Genomic DNA, 18,103 nt, shown 5'->3' on the forward strand with positions numbered 1-18,103 from the left:
AATAAGAAAGGAAGGATTCGAACCCCCTAAAACTGGTTTCAAGCCAGCACCATAGCCTCTATGTCTTTCTCAATGAGATATTAGTAAATAAATTACATAACTTTGTCAAAGTTAAATTATAGACTAAACTCTATCTATCTTATATGGCTTACCCATTCCAACTAGGCTTACAAGATGCTTCCTCCTCATTGGGGCTGAAGAGATGGCTCAGAGGTTAAGAGCATTGCCTGCTCTTCCAAAGGTCCTGAGTTCAATTCCCGGCAACCCCATGGTGGCTCACAAACCATCTGTAATGAGGTCTGGTGCCCGCTTCTGGGGTGCAGACATACACACAGACAGAATACTTTATACATAATAAATAAAATAAATAAATAATTTTAAAAAGATGCTTCTTCACCTATTGTAGAAGAATTAATAAATTTTCATGACCAGACACTTAGAATGGTGTTTTTAGTACTAGATATCAGTAATCTCATAAAGACAACAGAACTAACTCATACTACCAGTATGACACCCAAGAAGTAGAGACGATCTGAACCCTCTTACCCGCCATAATCCTGATTCTAATTGCCCTGCCTTCCTTACAAATCTTGTACATAATAGACGAAATTAACAACCTAGTCCTCACAGTAAAAACAATGGGCCACAAATGATATTGAAGATTGATCTTTATCAATAATCTAATTACATTACGAAGCTTAGAGCGTTCACCTTTTAAGTTAAAGTTAGAGATAGTTAGTCTCCATAGTGAATGCCACAACTGGATACATCCACATGATTTATTACGGTCCTGTCAACGACAATCACACTGTTCATTCATATACAGCTAAAAATCTCACTTCACAATGTCCCACAAACTCCATCAAGTCAAGTCAATTAGACTTATAAAAGCAAGCAAAAAATAAATAAATAAATAAATAAATAAATAAATAAATAAATAAATAAAAAAAAAGGGCTGGAGAGATGGCTCAGAGGTTAAGAGCATTGCCTGCTCTTCCAAAGGTCCTGAGTTCGAGTTCCGGCACCCACACGGTGGCTCACAACCATCAGTAATGGGGTCTGGTGCCCTCTTCTGGCCTGCAGGCATACATACACACAGGCAGAATATTGTGTGCATAATAAATAAATAAATAAATGTTAAAAAAAAACAACCCCTGAGAATCAAAATGAATGAAAATTTATTTGCCTTCTTCATTACCCCTACAATAATTGTCGTACTTATTATTATACTCCCATCAATACTTTATAACTTCTTCCAAACGACTGGTCTCAAACCGCTTCCACTCATTTCAACAATTACTCAAACTCATTATTAAATAATGCTAATCCACTCACCCAAAGGATGCACACGATCACTCCTACTAGTATCCTTAATTATATTTATTGGCTCAACTAACCTTCTAGGACTCTTACCACACACATTCACCCCAACAACACAATTATCAACAAATTTAGGAATAGCAATCCCAATATGAGATGGAGCCGTAATCCTCAGCTTCCGCCATAAACCGAAAGCCTCGTTAGTCCACTTCCTACCCCAGGGTACCACTATCTCCCTCATTCCTATATTAATCATTATTGAAACCACCAGCTTATTCATCTAACCCATAGCCCTAGCTAACATCACCACAGGTCACTTATTAATTCACTTAATCAATGGTGCTACAGTAGTTCTCACAGCATTAGCCCACCAACAGCTACAATCACATTCATCATTTTAGCCCTTCTTACTATCCTAGAGTTTGCCGTAGCCCTAATTCAAGCTTACGTATTTGCCTTACTAGTAAGCCTCTACCTACATGATAACACCTAATGACCCACCAAACTCGTCCTTTCCATATAGTAAACCCAAGCCCTTCTCTGCCCTACTGCTAACCTCAGATTTAGTTATATGATTCCACTACAGTTCAGCTATCCTTCTATCACTAGGACTCCTAGGTAATTCACTCACTATATATCAGTGATGACGTGATGTAATCCGAGGAGGCACTTATCAAGGACATCACACACCTATTGTACAAAAAGGCCTACGCTACGGAACAATCCTATTTATCATCTCCGGAAGTGTTTCTCTTTGCAGGTTTCTTCTGAGCATTCCATCACTCAAGCCTAGCCCCAACCCATGACCTCGGGGGCTGCTGGCCACCAACAGGAATTACACCCCTTAACCCTCTAGAAGTTCCACTCCTAAACACATCAGTCTTATGAGCATCAGGAGTATCTATCACATGAGCCCACCACAGCCTAATAGAAGGCAAACGAAATAACACACACCAAGCCCTATTTTATCACAATCATACTGGGAGTCTATGTCACCATTCTACAAGCCTCAGAATATTTCGAAACACCATTCTCTATGTCAGATGGAATTTACGGATCCACATTCTTCACGGCAACCGGATTCCATGGCCTCCACATCATCTTTGGTTCCACCTTCCTAATTATTTGTCTCCCACGACAATTAAAATACCACTTCACATCTAAACACCACTCTGGCTTCGAAGTAGCAGCACGATATTGACACTTCGTAGATGTAGCATGATTATTCCTATATGTATCTGATTATTGATGAGGATCATACTTTCTTAGTATAATCAGTACATCTGACTTCAATCAGTTAGTTCTAGTGCAACCTAAAAGAAAGTAATTAACATAATACTTACCTTACTAGTAAACATCACCCTAGCCATAACCCTAATTCCCATAGCCTTCTGACTTACTCACTTTAACATCTATACTGAAAAAGCCAACCCATAGGAATGCGGATTTGACCCTATAAGCTCAGCTCGACTACCCTTCTCAATGAAATTCTTTCTAGTAGCGATCACCTTCCTACTCTTCGATCTTGAAATCGCATTAACTCCTTCCATTACCCTGAGCGATACAATTCCCCAACAGAAACATACCAACAATCATCGCATTTATCCTCATCACAATCCTAGCCCTCGGCCTAGCTTATGAGTGGACACAAAAAGGCTTAGAATGAACAGAATAACTGGTAATTAGTTTCATTGACATTAATGATATCGACTCATTAGATTATGATGATATCATGATTACCAAAAATGACACCTGCCGTACTTAACATTACCCTGTCCTTTACTTTTTCTTTCCTAGGAACCCTTATATTCCAATTGCACCTACTATCTACCCTCCCCTGCCTAGAAGGTATAATATTATCCTTATTTATCACACCCTTAAACACACACTCCATAATTATATTCCCAATCCCCATTGTTATCTTATCTTAGTATTTGCTGCCTGTGAGGCAGCTGTAGGGCTAGCCCTATTAGCAAAAATTTCAAACACCTATGGCTCTGATTTCGTACATAACCTAAACCTTCTACAATGCTAAAAATTATTTTCCTATCATTCATACTATTACCCCTAACCTGACTTTCAAGTGACAAAAAAGTATGGATCAATGGTGAAAACCTATAGCCTTCTACTTAACCTTGTCTCTATTAACCTTTTATGACAAAACAACGAAAACAGCCTGAGCTTCTCTACCATATTCTCCGCAGACCCCTTATCTGTCCCACTTCTAGTCCTAACAACTTCCACGAATACTCCTGGCCAGCTAAAATCATATCAAAAAACTAAACATTTCCCTACTAGTGTACCTCCAAACTCTACTTATCATGACATTCTCTGCCAATGAACTCATCATATTCTATGTCCTATTTGAAGCCACCCTCATTCCAACCCTTATTATTATGACACGATGAGGGAACCAAACAGAACGGCTTAACGCAGGGATTTACTTCTTATTTTACACCTTAGTAGGATCCATCACCCTAGTAATTGCCTTAATCTGCATTCAAAACTCAACAGGAACATTAAACCTTACCCTAATAACACTAAAAAACTCCTCACCAATCAACCAAACATGGTCTAATATCATCCTATGACTAGCTTGTATTATTATATAATTATATAATTATAGTTAAACTACCCCTATATGGAGTCCACCTAGGACTCCCTAAAGCCCATGTCGAGGCCCCCATTGCAGGATCTATGATCCTCGCAGCAATTCTACTAAAGCTAGGGGGATATGGCATACGAATCTCTACAATTCTAGACCCAGTAACTAGATATATAGCCTGTCCTTTTATCCTATTGTCACTATGAGGAATAATTATAACCAGCTCCATCTGCCTCCGACAAATGGACCTAAAATCGCTCATCCCTTATTCTTCAGTCAGCCATATGGCCCTAGTCATGGCCGCCATCATAATCCAAACCCCATGAAGTTTTATGGGAGCTACAGCATTAATAATTAATTGCCCACGGTTTAACATCCTCCCTATTGTTCTGTCTAGCAAACACAAACTATGAACGCATCCATAGTCCAACAATAATCATAGCCCGAGGTCTACAAATAGGATTCCCTCTAATGGCCACATGATGAATCATAGCAAGCTTAGCTAATCTTGCCCTACCACCAACAATCAATTGAATTGGAGAACTAATAATTACAATCTCCTTATTCTCTTGATCAAATCCATCCATTATTCTACTAGGAACAAACATCCTTGTTACCTCCCTTTACTCGGTCTACATAATTGTCACCACACAACGGGGTAAACTAATCAACCATATAAATAACTTACAACCTTCACACACACGAGAATCGACACTCATAGCTATCCATATTTTACCTCTCGTCCTACTTACTATTAACCCTAAGCTAATTATGGGCTCCACACTATATTAATATAGTTTAAAAAAATACCAGACTGTGAATCTGAAGATAGGATATAAATATCCTTATTTACCCAGAAAGCATGCAAGAGCTGTTAAACTCTCACTAAGCCTAAAATTTGACCTTTTCTCAATTGTTTTCTTACCTGTAGCCCTATTCGTCACATGATCAATTATAGAATTTTCTATATGATATATACACTCAGACCCAAACCTAGATCGGTTTATCAAATACCTATTAACATTCTTAATCACTATAGTCATCTTAACTACCACTAACAACCTGTTCAGAAGTTAAATGGTCAACCTTCTTTTAAAGTATTTTATTGTCAGTTTCCCTCTTTATTTTTTTTAAAGATTAATTTATTATGTATACAACTTTCTGCCTCCATTTATACTAACATGCCAGAGGAGGGCGCCAGATCTCTTTTCAGATGGTTGTGAGCCACCATGTGTTTGCTGGGAATTGAACTCAGGACCTCTGGAAGAGCAGAACTCTAAAGCACAAGCTGTGAGAGCAACCCAGGAGAACAGAGCAAGAGAGCATGAGACACAGAGCAGACCAAGAACAGTTCCCAGAGACTCAGACAGCCACTGTAAGAATTGCATCAACAGAATAGAAAAGATGGAAGAGAGAATCTCAGGGGTTGAACATAGCTATATGAAATAAATTCATCAGCCAAAGAAAACATTAAATCTAACAAATTCTTAACACAAAACATCCAGGAAATCTGGGAAAACATCAAAACTTAAAACCTAAGAATGATAGGGATAGAAGGAGAACTCCAGCTCAAAGAAAACACATTAAGCAAAATGATACAAACTTAAGGAAAGATAGCCCTACAAAGATCGAAGAAGCTTACAGAACACAAGATAGACTGGATAAAAATAAAGTCCACTTACCATATAATAATTAAAACACAAAACATATAGACTAAAGACAGAATATTATGAGCAGCAAAGGGAAAAGGTAAAGTAACATATAAAGGTAGACCTATCAGAATGACACCTGACTTCTCAATGGAAACCAAGAAAGCAAGAAGGCCCTGGTCAGATATGCTGCAGACACTAAGAGACCACAGATGCAAGCACAGATATCTATACCCAGCAAACTTTTCCATCACCATCGATGGAGGAAACAAGATAATCCATGACAAAACCAGACTTGCACAATATATATCACAAACCCAGCATTACAGAAAGTACTAGAAGGAAAACCCCAACCCAAGGAAGCTCACTTCACACACAAAATAATCAAGCAACAGATAACCTCACATCAGCAAAACCAAAGGAAGGGAAACACACAACCACTCTCAATGAAACAGAACAGGTATTAACAACCGCTAGACATTAATAGCACTTAATATCAATGGTCCCAACTCACCTATAAAATGACCCAGGCTAAGAAAATGGATAGGAAAACAAGAGCAAGCTTTCTGCTGTATACAAGAAACACACCTCAACCTCAAAGACAGACATTTCCTCAGAGTAAAGATTTAGGAAAAGGTTTTCCGATTAATTGCACCTAAAAAAAAGGTGTAGCTAGCCTAATATCTAACATTAGATTTCAAAATGAAATAAATAAGAAGAGATGAAGAAAGACAGTTTATACTCATAACAAGATAAATCTATCAAACTGAAGTCTCAATCCTTAACATTTATGCCCCTAATAAAAGAGCACTCACATATGTAAAAGAAACATTACTAGCCCGGCGGTGGTGGCGCACGCCTTTAATCCTAGCACTCGGGAGGCAGAGGCAGGCAGATCTCTGTGAGTTCGAGACCAGCCTGGTCTACAAGAGCTAGTTCCAGGACAGGCTCCAAAGCCACAGAGAAACCCTGTCTCGAAAAACCAAAAAAAAAATTATGTTTCTCGGGGTGTGCCTCTGTGTGTGTGTGTGTGTTGTGTGTGTGTGTGTGTGTGTGTGTTTATGGGGTGGCTTTTGAACTAAGCAAGATGACTGGTTCCATATCTGGCAGAGAGGCAGGTGGATCTCTGGGAGTTTGAGGCCAGCCAGCGTGGTTGACAAGAGCTAGTTCCAAAGACAGGCTCCAAAGCAACAGAGAAACCCTTCCTTGAAAATCAAAACAAGAACACAAACCAAAAATAAAATAAAACATAAATTAAATGAGTGAGAGAGAGAGAGAGAGAGAGAGAGAGAGAGAGAGAGAGAGAGAGAGAGAAAGAAATGAAGAAATGTTGATTTGTTGATTTACAGACAAGAAATAAGAAAAAACAAAACCATAATACAAAACCATAATGTTACCAAGATGACAGCCTGGTTTATATAGTGAGTTAAAGGTATTATACAGAGAAACCCTGCACCAATAATAATAATAATAATAATAATAATAATAATAATAAAAGAAGAAAACAGAAAAAAAACAAGTAAGGAAAAAGAAAGGAAGGAAGGAAAAAACAGGTGTTTTCTTTTTTTTCTTTGTTTATCTCAGGTTATTTTAATTTATTTTTTTAATTGCTGCAGCAGCAGCAGCAGTATATTTTGGGCAGCACATTTCTTTATTCTCAGTTCTCAGCCCTCAGAAATCAGGAGAGGCAGAAACAGGCAAATCGCTGTGAGTTTGAGGCCACCTTGTTCTGCAGTGTGAGTTTTAGGACAGGCAAAGCGACAGACACAGAGAAACCCTGTCTTAGGGGGAGAAAGTGTGTTTAGTACAGGCCTTTAATTCCGGCACTAGGAAGCAGAGGTAGAGGCAGGGGCAGCTAGATCTCTGTGAGTCTGAGGCCAGCCTTGTCTACAAAGTGAGTTCCAGGGACACAGGGAACCTCTATGTAAAAAAACAAAACAAAACACACAAATAAACTAATAATAATAATAATCTAAGAGCTCAATTAATTGACTTCACCCACAATTCAAAAATAAAAAAAGAGTGTGTCTGAATGATCAGTGAAAGGACTATGTGGGCCAAGGGGCTGCCACAATTATGGCTTGGTGAGAGGGAGGAACTGAGAGAGGGAGGAAGGGAGGGAAGGAGGGAGGAAGGGAGGCCTGCTTTCTTAGGGCTCTTTTTCAGTAGTTGTGTTTGTACAACCCCACACCCCACTTCTCATACTAAATACCAAGTCTGAGAAAATTAAAACAGCCGTGGAAAAATTCCCACTTGGATGTCTGTTCCTGCCCTGTAAAACAAGAACCACAACAAAAATATCCATATCTAAGCAGGCCAATTAAGTTGTAGCCTCACCCTTTAAAGGTTCTAGCTGTTGGGAAGGGCTGGTGACCTTGAACTTTACTAGTCTCTGAAATCTGCCTTCTCACTTTTACCAGGTGCCCTCAGGGGCCAGGAGTGGAGGCCAGGGCCCCTGCTACAGGAGATTTCCTAGATCACCTACAGGCACTTAGGATTCCTGGGCCTGCTTAGAGAAAGACACACGACACGTGAGACGCAGAGAAAAAAATTTTCTGAGACAAGGATTCTCTTAGCTTTGGCACCTGTCCTGGAACTGTAGATGACCAGCCTGGCCTCAAACTCACAGAGATCTGCTTGCCTCTTTCTGCCACAGAGAAAATTACAACAGCCATGGAATAATATGAAAAATTCTGATTTACGCCAGGCAGTGGTGGCGCACGCCTTTAATCCCAGCACTTGGGAGGCAGAGGCAGGCGGATCTCTGTGATTTCAAGACCAGCCTGGTCTACAAGAGCTAGTTCCAGGACAGGCTCCAAAACCACAGAGAAACCCTGTCTCGAAAAACCAAAAAAATAAAAATGAAAATAATAAGAATAAAATAAAATGTTAAAAAAAAGAAAAATTCTGACTTTGATATCATTTCCAGGAATACTGATGCAGTGAATTATTTGGAACATTTTCACTTCCGACAGAAAAAAATAAAAATGTCAATTTATTGATTTCTTTTTTAGGGTCTCTTTCCCACCAGGATGGTTTGCACTTGCTGGGTTGTTGAAGATGATCTCCTGATCCTTGTATTCCCAGTTCCTGAGTGCTGCCGGCAGGACAGACATGGGCTCACTATACACTCGAGTTTTTGATGCAGTACTGAGAACCTGGAGCCCAAAGGACAAGGCTTCAGCTTCCCCTGCCCCTCTGACATAGGCCAGATACATAAATGATTACCCAGATTTTATTTAAATCTCTCAGTGTGGCTTGTGTATGTGGGGGAGACAGGGAAGGTATCACATTTCAAAACATTTTCATAACTGCACTTAGCACTGCATTCTTTTCCATTTATTTTACTTTTATTTGAGAGTGTTTCCAATTGTGTAGGACTTAGTTAAATTTCAATTTCTTAAGGAATTTTTTTTATGATTTTCTTAACTTTATTTTATGCGCAATGGTCTGAAGATGTCAGATCACCCAGAAACTGAATTTACAATCACTATGAGCTGCCATGCAGGTGCTGGGAATTGAACCCAATTTCTCTGGAAGAGCCGCGAAACTAGCTCTCCAGGCTCTTCTTAATTTAAAAGTTTATTTATGTGTCTCTGGGTGTGCCTGTGCCTGTGTTTGGTTTGTGTGTGTGTTGTGGGGGGGGGTTGTGGGGGGGTGGCTTTTGACCTCACCAGACAAAGGCATTCAAGAGCACCGGCTCCATATTTAGCAGAAACAGGATCATTGGGAGTTTTAGGACAGCCTGGTCTACAAGAAAGGAGCTAGTTTTAACAACAGTCTCCAAAGCAGCAGAGAAACCCTGTCTCATAAAGCAAAACACAAAACCAAACATATTTGAGAGAGAGAGAGAGAGAGAGAGAGAGAGAGAGAGAGAGAGAGAGAGAGAGAGAGAGAGAGCTAGGGCTGTTACACAGAGAAACCGTGCCTCAAGAACTAACTAATAAAAGAAGGGGGAAAAAAGCAAGAGAGCAAGAAAGCAAAAAAATCAAGCAAGCAAGCAAGAAGGAAAGCTAGAGAGAAACCCTGTCTCAGAAAACAAAATAAATAAATAAATAAACTAATAAATGAATGGATAGATAGATAGATAGATAGATAGATAGATAGATAGATAGATAGATAGATGATAAAACACCTCCATATCAGCGAGACCAAAGCAGGCAGATCACTGTGAGTTTAAGGCTACTTTGTGCTGCAGATTGAGATTCAGGACAGGCAAAGTGACACAGAAAAACCCTGTTTTCAAAAAAAATGTGTTTAGTGTACGCCTTTAATGCCATCACTAGAAGGCAGAGGCAGGCGGATCTCTGTGAGTCTAAGGCCAGTCTTGTTTACAAAGTGAGTCCCAGGGCATACAAGGATACACAAGGAAACCCCGTGTTGCAAAACCACAAATAAACAAACAGATAATAACAATAAAAATATTTGAGAGTTCAAATAATTGACCTCATCCACAATAAAAAAAATATAAAAATAAAAATATCAAAAGCATTTGAATGGGGGCTGGAGAGATGGCTCAGCGGTTAAGAGCATTGCCTGCTCTTCCAAAGGTACTGAGTTCAATTCCCAGCAACCACATGGTGGCTCACAACCATCTGTAATAGGGTCTGGTGCTCTCTTCTGGCCTTCAGACATACACACAGAAAGAATATTGTATACATAATAAATAAATATTTATTTTAAAAAAAAAAGCATTTGAACGCATCGGCACAGGAGACCACTTCCTAAATCTAACTCCAGTATCACAGACTCTGAGAGAAACAAAATTAATCAATGGGACCTCCTGAAACTGAAAAGCTTCTTCTGTAAAGCAAAGGACATGGCCAACAAGACAAAACGACGGCCTTACAGAATGGGAAAAGATCTTCACTAATCTCCAAAATACACAAAGAAGTCGAGAAATTGGTCATCCAAAGAACAAATAATCCAATTTTAAAAAATGGAGTACAGACCTAAACAGAGAACTCTCAACAGAGGGATCTAAAATGGTTGAAAGACACTTAAATGTTGGGTCGGGGGGGGGGGGTCATGCAAAGATGAGAACACCACCAAGTCTAATAAACCAAAAACAAACTTAAAAATAAAAACACACCGCGAGTCACAGAAGCTTATCAGCTAGCTGAGACCACAGGCAGAGTTTGGGCTTCTGACACTGTGGCAAAAGGCCGGTTTCTGAAACCCATTTTTATAGTAGGGGCATCGCAGGGTGGTGGTGGCGCAAGCCTTTAATCCCAGCACTCGGGAAGCAGAGGCAGGTGGATCTCTGTGAGTTCGAGACCAGCCTGGTCTACAGAGCTAGTTCCAGGACAGGCTCCAAAGCCACAGAGAAACCCTGTCTCGAAAAACCAAAAAAAAAATTATGTTTCTCTTGATGTGCCTCTGTGTGTGTGTGTGTGTGTGTTGTGTGTGTGTTTATTGGGTGGCTTTTGAACTAACCAAGATGACTGGTTCCATATCTGGCAGAGAGGCAGGTGGATCTCTGGGAGTTTGAGGCCAGCCAGCGTGGTTGACAAGAGCTAGTTCCAAAGACAGGCTCCAAAGCAACAGAGAAACCCTTCCTTGAAAATCAAAGCAAGAACACAAACCAAAAATAAAATAAAACATAAATTAAATGAGTGAGAGAGAGAGAGAGAGAGAGAGAGAGAGAGAGAGAGAGAGAAAAGAAATGAAGAAATGTTGATTTGTTGATTTACAGACAAGAAATAAGAAAAAACAAAACCATAATACAAAACCATAATGTTACCAAGATGACAGCCTGGTTTATATAGTGAGTTAATGGTATTATACAGAGAAACCCTGCACCAAAAATAATAATAATAATAATAATAATAATAATAATAATAATAATAATAATAATAAAAGAAGAAAACAGAAAAAACACAAGTTAGGAAAAAGAAAGGAAGGAAGGAAAAAACAGGTGTTTTCCTTTTTTTCTTTGTTTATCTCAGGTTATTTTATTTTAATTTATTTTTTTAATTGCTGCAGCAGCAGCAGCAGTATATTTTGGGCAGCACATTTCTTTATTCTCAGTTCTCAGCCCTCAGAAATCAGGAGAGGCAGAAACAGGCAAATCGCTGTGAGTTTGAGGCCACCTTGTTCTGCAGTGTGAGTTTTAGGACAGGCAAAGCGACAGACACAGAGAAACCCTGTCTTAGGGGGAGAAAGTGTGTTTAGTACAGGCCTTTAATTCCGGCACTAGGAAGCAGAGGTAGAGGCAGGGGCAGCTAGATCTCTGTGAGTCTGAGGCCAGCCTTGTCTACAAAGTGAGTTCCAGGGACACAGGGAACCTCTATGTAAAACACACACACACACACATACAAATAAACTAATAATAATAATAATCTAAGAGCTCAATTAATTGACTTCACCCACAATTCGAAAATAAAAAAAGAGTGTGTCTGACTGATCAGTGAAAGGACTATGTGGGCCAAGGGGCTGCCACAATTATGGCTTGGTGAGAGGGAGGAACTGAGGGAGGGAGGGAGGGAGGGAGGGAGGGAGGCCTGCTGTCTTAGGGTGTGTCGAGTGAGAGAGGAGGAAAGCCTCATTTGTATACATAGATAGCCGGCAATCCCAAGACCACATACTGAAAAGATGGCAATCCCTTCCATACACTTGAGGTGTTCGCATATCAAGCATGACATGTTTTATTCAAAAACCTGTGACTTTCTAATCAGTGACCTGGAGACTAGAAGGAAGTGGTGTTCTGTTCTACCAGTATGCTAGAATTAAGCAAACCAGTTGAAAACAACAGATATAATTTAATAATTGAAAACGGGGAAACTCACACGACTGGGGTAAAGTTTCCCATGTCCAAAACAGGTCTGGAGAACACCATGCAAAGAGAGCCAAAGAGAGCAAACTCACCCAGATTCCCAGGTTTTCTTCCCTGGCCCCAAGCAGCCACACCCTAGATAAAAGTGATTGGCTGAGCTTCCCTATCAAGATAGCAACTTCCTCTAAAGGGTGATGACAGAAAAAGTTAAATCAGTCTCTTATCCATTGAAAACATTCTTCATGCCTGAAGAATGGTGACATAGATATTTTAGGAAAGAAAGAAAAGTAAGAGTCCCGAGAAAAAGCAGAAATACACAAATATAAACAATCAGAAATTCTTCAGGCTGAAGGAAAAGAATACCAGAAACAACAACATCCTTTTGTGCAAATAAAGACCATCAGAAGGCTTGAATGTCATCTTAATACCAAGTTCCCTATTTCCACTTTTTTTCCTTTAAAATACACACAGGGCCTGGCAGGATGGCCCAGCGCCTACAGATGTTTGCAGGGACCAAGATGGCCTGAGTTTGCCTCCCTGGTACACTGAAAAGGGAGAACTGACTCCTAAAATTTGCCCGCTACCTCCACGTGTATATTGTGACACACATGCATAAAAACATGTGCACAAAATGTAAAATATATGTGAATGTTTAAAAGAAAATTATGATATTTTAGGAATGTTTAACACATATGCACATGAATTAACTATAGTGTATTGTATAATAAAGAACACTAGAAAATGGCAAATGAATTTCTATTGTTAAAAAGTTTTACTATTGAAATATGATCTCACCCTGTATCCCATACTGGCCTCAATCTTATATGAAACCATCTTGATCCTGGGATTACAGGTGTGAGGCACCACACCTAACATCAAGATTTACTTTCTGGAAAAAGGGGACAAAAAGCAATACTGGGTAGAATATAAAATACTAAGGACATATAATTTATAATCACTAAAACATATCAAGTTAAAAATAAGAATTGGAGAAACAAAATATGAGGGGGATAAGAGTGCAAATGATAAAGATTAGAACGTCACAACAGATACATTAGCTGTTAATGCATCAAACACTGCAAATGAAGGAGGAATATTTTCTGAACATTAATACCTTATCAGTAAGATAGAGAGTTTAAGAAGTGTGTTTGAGGGCTGGGAGGATGGCACAGCAGTTAGCATCACTGACTGCTCTTCCAGAGGACCCGGGTTCAATTCCCAGCACCCACATGGCACCTCACAGCTTTATGTCACTACAATTCCAGGGGACCTGGCACCCTCACACAGGCGTATATCATGCAGGTCAAACACAAACACACGTAAAATAAAAATAAGTAATTCTCTTTAAAGTTGAAGAAAAAGATGCTGGCGACAGTGGTGAATCTATCACTGCCTTTAGAATCATTTACTGCTAGTTGCTGGGAATAGCTGCTGCCCTCAGTTCAGTTTAGTCTACTTAGATTGTTGGTGGAGTTTGCAAGTCTGCTGCTTGAGCACTTAGCTCCCAGCAGGTCGCACTGTTGGAGGAGTGTGGGGAGCATCCCAGGCCTGTAGCACGAGGGCAGGGCCTTTGAAGGCTGTTACACTTACCACTCGCTGAATCTGATCTGTAAGCTTTGCATCCTGTCCATTGCCACATGAGGAGTCTCCACCATGTGCCGTGGTCCCCATTAACAGCACCGTGATGGCATTGGTGACACTTTTCCTGGGCAGGGAACCCATGTCAGACCAAATTGTGGGTGAGGATTTTACATGAACAGGGGTGATTCTAAAGCACTTGCACCACTAAAAGCCCACTCTCTCATGGATGAAGACTCATGGAATCTGCATCTATCTGAATCTCCGGAGGAGGTGGATGACTCCAAAGCAACATTGTTCTCCAGACCCAACAGAGCTGATGCACATAGGACCTCACAGAGACTGTGACATCACTAAAGAGATCTGCAGGAGCTCAAGCCAGATAAAATCTCAGCATGGAGGAGGGGAACTGGTCACAAAGCCCTACACCTAGCCAAGTGGCTATTTGTGATTGATAGCTGCTTGGAGAATGAAAACAATTTTCTCAATGGAGTTACACTGGGTATGGCAAACACAGCCCAGGACAGGCCCCATGCCCAGTAGTTTCTAGTATAAATAGGACTTCATGATTTTGTTTTTGACTTATAAACAGATTGTTTTGTTTGTTTTAAGCAAGAGAAAGAGCATGATGTCAAGTTGGGAGGAGTTGGGGAAGGGGGAAAATATGATAGAAATAAATGTAAAATTTAAAAATAAGGAAAAATTAAAAGTAAAATATATATGATGACGAGGTGCTGAGGAGATGGCTCTTGCAGAGGACCTTACTTCAGTCCCAAGACCCCAAATGGTGGCTCACAACTGCCTGTTATTCCAGTTCCATGGCATATGACAGCATATTATGTCCTCAGTGGGCATATTCACAGACACACACGCAGGGAAAATATCTGCACACTTAAAATTTAAAAAAAAAACAAAATCTGAAATAATAATAAGATATATCTGTTGATCTGGATAGTGCCATTAGCTAGAGACCTGAGTTCAGTTTGAAGAACCTACTAACAGCCATCTGTCACTCTGAGGCCACCCTGGGCTATTCAACCCGTGTTACATAGTAAGACATATATACGCACAAACACAAACACACACACACACATTCTCCACATAGTCTGTACATTTATATATTTACTTCACCATTATAGTGATTCCATATCATAGGTATTGTTACCATCCACATTGTACACAAGAAACGAAACACCCAGAGAGACTGAATAAGTAGCTCCCAAGTCATAGAGCAACTAAGATGTTACCCATGATTAAGTCATGCCTCCTAGTCATCCTGATCATTGTGAGGTCAGGAGGCAACCTGGGCCCTCAGTGTTTAACCATATGAAGGAGGCAGTAGATACAGGAAACTGAGAAACACCCAAGATGGCACATTCACGGCTCATGTCCTAGACTCTGACAACTGCTTGCTCTCAGCTCTATGATTTGGAAAAGGATCAGAAAGTCGAGGCAGGGGATCCCAGGTGTGCCAGGTACTGGTTCTCGGACTTTATTCACTGGAAGGGGTATATGAAAGAGATTATATGAGTGTGTGAGGGGAAAGTGCACGGAAAATTGTTTGTCTGCCTCCCTAATTTCCTGCAGTGGACCAGTACACAGTCTACCTGTGCTTGGAAATCTTGACCCAGCCTGAAAAGAACAGAAAAGCTTCTCGCCAGGATCTCTATTTTCATCAGGTGCTCGAGGATGTGAATGACACACGGAATGTGCATGTGGGGCCCAGGAGTGAGGACAGTAAGGACCATGAGCAGAAAAGGAGAAGAGCCAGGAATGTGAGAACAAGACACCCAGTCACTGTGAGGAGCTGCTCAGATACGTTTCCTGGCAATTGTTGTCACGTTATCCACAGTGGGCGCTATGATGCATAAAACTGATGTCACAAAGCTCCTGAAAACCAGTGCTGGATCCATGAATTCATGTGTTCCGGGTTGAGACCAAGTCTCCACCCATCTAGCCATAGTCTTGAGGAGATAGGAACCACAGGAAGGGCCTTAGCCCTGTGCTTCCTGCTTCCTATTCTGGAGGGCTTCCTGGCAAGAGATGGGCACCCCTGGGAGTCAGAGAACCTGACAGGACCTGCTCTGTAGGGACCATCTCCTTTCCTTGGCCAGAAGGGACTGGCAATACACCCTGCTGCTCTCCCCTCTGTTCAGCATCCCTGGGGCCCTTCTCAGCCTGAATAACCCCTCATTCTTACCTTCCAGGTTTAAGGTCTGAGGATTCTGCCTCCTCCCCAGGCTGAAGCCATCCATCTACTACTGCAGTCGGCTTCAGTGCCCTTCACGTCACGACCAAATCAACTCGCTCTGTCTCCACGGTCCCAGGTAGGCTGAATTGCCCATTCTTGCTTAAAGGGCATTATTGTTGGTCAGGCCTGAAACATGAGCAAGAAAGAAACTTCCAGATGGCTAGACTCACACTGACTGGTGTACTTGTTTCATCATCTCTTTCCACTCAGCATGATTCTGGGTAGCCTGTGCTGGTTGTCACTGGCTGCTTTCTTCTCTGAGAGCTGGTGCACTGCCCCAAATGAGCTGAGGAATAATGAAGATCTGAGCCAGATGTCCGGACACCAACCTGTCACAATTGTGCTGAACTAAAGAGACTAAAAGACCTAGGATTTGGAGTATGATGGCAGTTGCCAGTGAAGCTGTTAGGCATAAGGTGAGCTCTAGCAGAGAACAACAGACCACAAAAGACAGGCCATAGAACAATGGGTAGGCAGGGTAAGGTCCTGAGATGGCATAAAGATAATGGTGTTGGCCTCCCTGAGATCAAGAGAGAAGGAGATGGCAGTGGGAGACTCTGGATGGCCCAGCTCAGGACCTTCCAAACAGGAAGTGACCAACAATGGGGGACGGTGGTCCATATTAGCTGGATCAGATTAAAACAGCCTCAAGACTTCCTCTGCAAGGTGGCATGTAGAGAGCTCTAACCCTTTCCCCAGTAAACTTTCAAGTTAGCTTTGTCTTTTCTTTTTTTCTTTCTTCCTTTTTTCTTTCTTTCTTTCTTTCTTTCTTTCTTTCTTTCTTTCTTTCTTCCTTCCTTTCTTTCTTTCTATCTTTCTTTCTCTCTTCCTTCCTTCCTTCCTTCCTTTCTTTCTTCCTTCCTTCCTTCCTTCTTTCCTTCATCCCTTCCTTCCTTCATTCTTGTTTATCTGAGTTTTTCTGTGTATCCCTGGCTGATCTGGAACTTTCTCTATAAACCAGATTGGCCAAGAACTCAGAGATTCATCTCCCTCTGCCTCCAGAGTTCTGGGATTAAAGGAATGCACCACCATGCCTAACAAACTTTAGCTGTTTCTTAAACTTCTTTACATATTCTTGCATCTTATACACCTACTTACTTATAACAGATTGAATTATAGGTAACCTGGGCTTCTGAGGAAGCACAGCCTTTTCCTAAAAGTATCCATTCTAGGGAGAGCACAAAGGAGAGATGGACAGTGAGAAGAGAAATTTAGGGCCTGTGCCTACCAGGATCTAGGTTGCTGCATGTCGAATTGGCTATATTACTTGCCTCTTTGATTGCTCTGCTTACACTCTTGAGTACTTGACTAACTACTGCATCCTATTGGAATTCTTCCCTTTTGAAAAGAAGAAGGATCAAATGAAGAAATGAATGAAGGAAAGACAGACAAAAAGAAGAAAGGAAGAAAGAGTGCTGCTAAGGTCAAGACCAGAGAAAAACAGAGATCCTCTCTACTTCATAAGAAAAACCAGTGAGGTAACTGGAAGTAGGGTCAGGAGACAGGAATTAAATAGGGTAGTATCACCTGATTTCTTAGCACTGATACCTGAATTAGATAGGGTAGTATCACCTGATTTCTTAGCACTGATACCTGAACCTCCTTTCAGGCAAATCAAATTAGCATTTGAGCATAAGATCCAAAATTCACTCACTCTCTCTCCCTCGCTCTGTGTGTTTGTGTGTGTGGGTGGGGGGGTATTGTGAGGTTGTAGTGGTGTGTGTGGTATGTAAGCTCCTAGTATGATTTCCTGATGTGTCCAGGAAGGAGAACCTCCACACCAGATGATCAAATGTGTGTGTGTACGTGTGTCTGTGCACAGTCACGCGTGTCTCTGCACATTTGAGGTTGATGCCTATATACAGGTTTGAGTGTGTTTTCTCGTGTCTTGTCCACTTTTTTTCTGAGACAGGGTCTTTCATTGG

The 18,103-nt window shown here is 40.9% G+C and overlaps 1 long non-coding RNA gene across 1 annotated transcript in view; it reads right to left on the minus strand.

Annotated features, from left to right (window-relative positions):
- Positions 1-18,103, minus strand: part of LOC142835053 (uncharacterized) — an 18,547-nt gene continuing 444 nt past the window's right edge. Inside the window, exons 2-3 of the long non-coding RNA XR_012907714.1 lie at positions 16,128-16,304; positions 1-312 (exon numbers count right to left, since the gene is read on the minus strand). This is a non-coding gene — a long non-coding RNA (uncharacterized LOC142835053). The remainder of the gene's footprint in view (positions 313-16,127; positions 16,305-18,103) is intronic.

The sequence above is a fragment of the Microtus pennsylvanicus genome, chromosome 14 (assembly GCF_037038515.1).
Source record: "Microtus pennsylvanicus isolate mMicPen1 chromosome 14, mMicPen1.hap1, whole genome shotgun sequence".
Lineage (NCBI taxonomy): Eukaryota > Metazoa > Chordata > Mammalia > Rodentia > Cricetidae > Microtus > Microtus pennsylvanicus.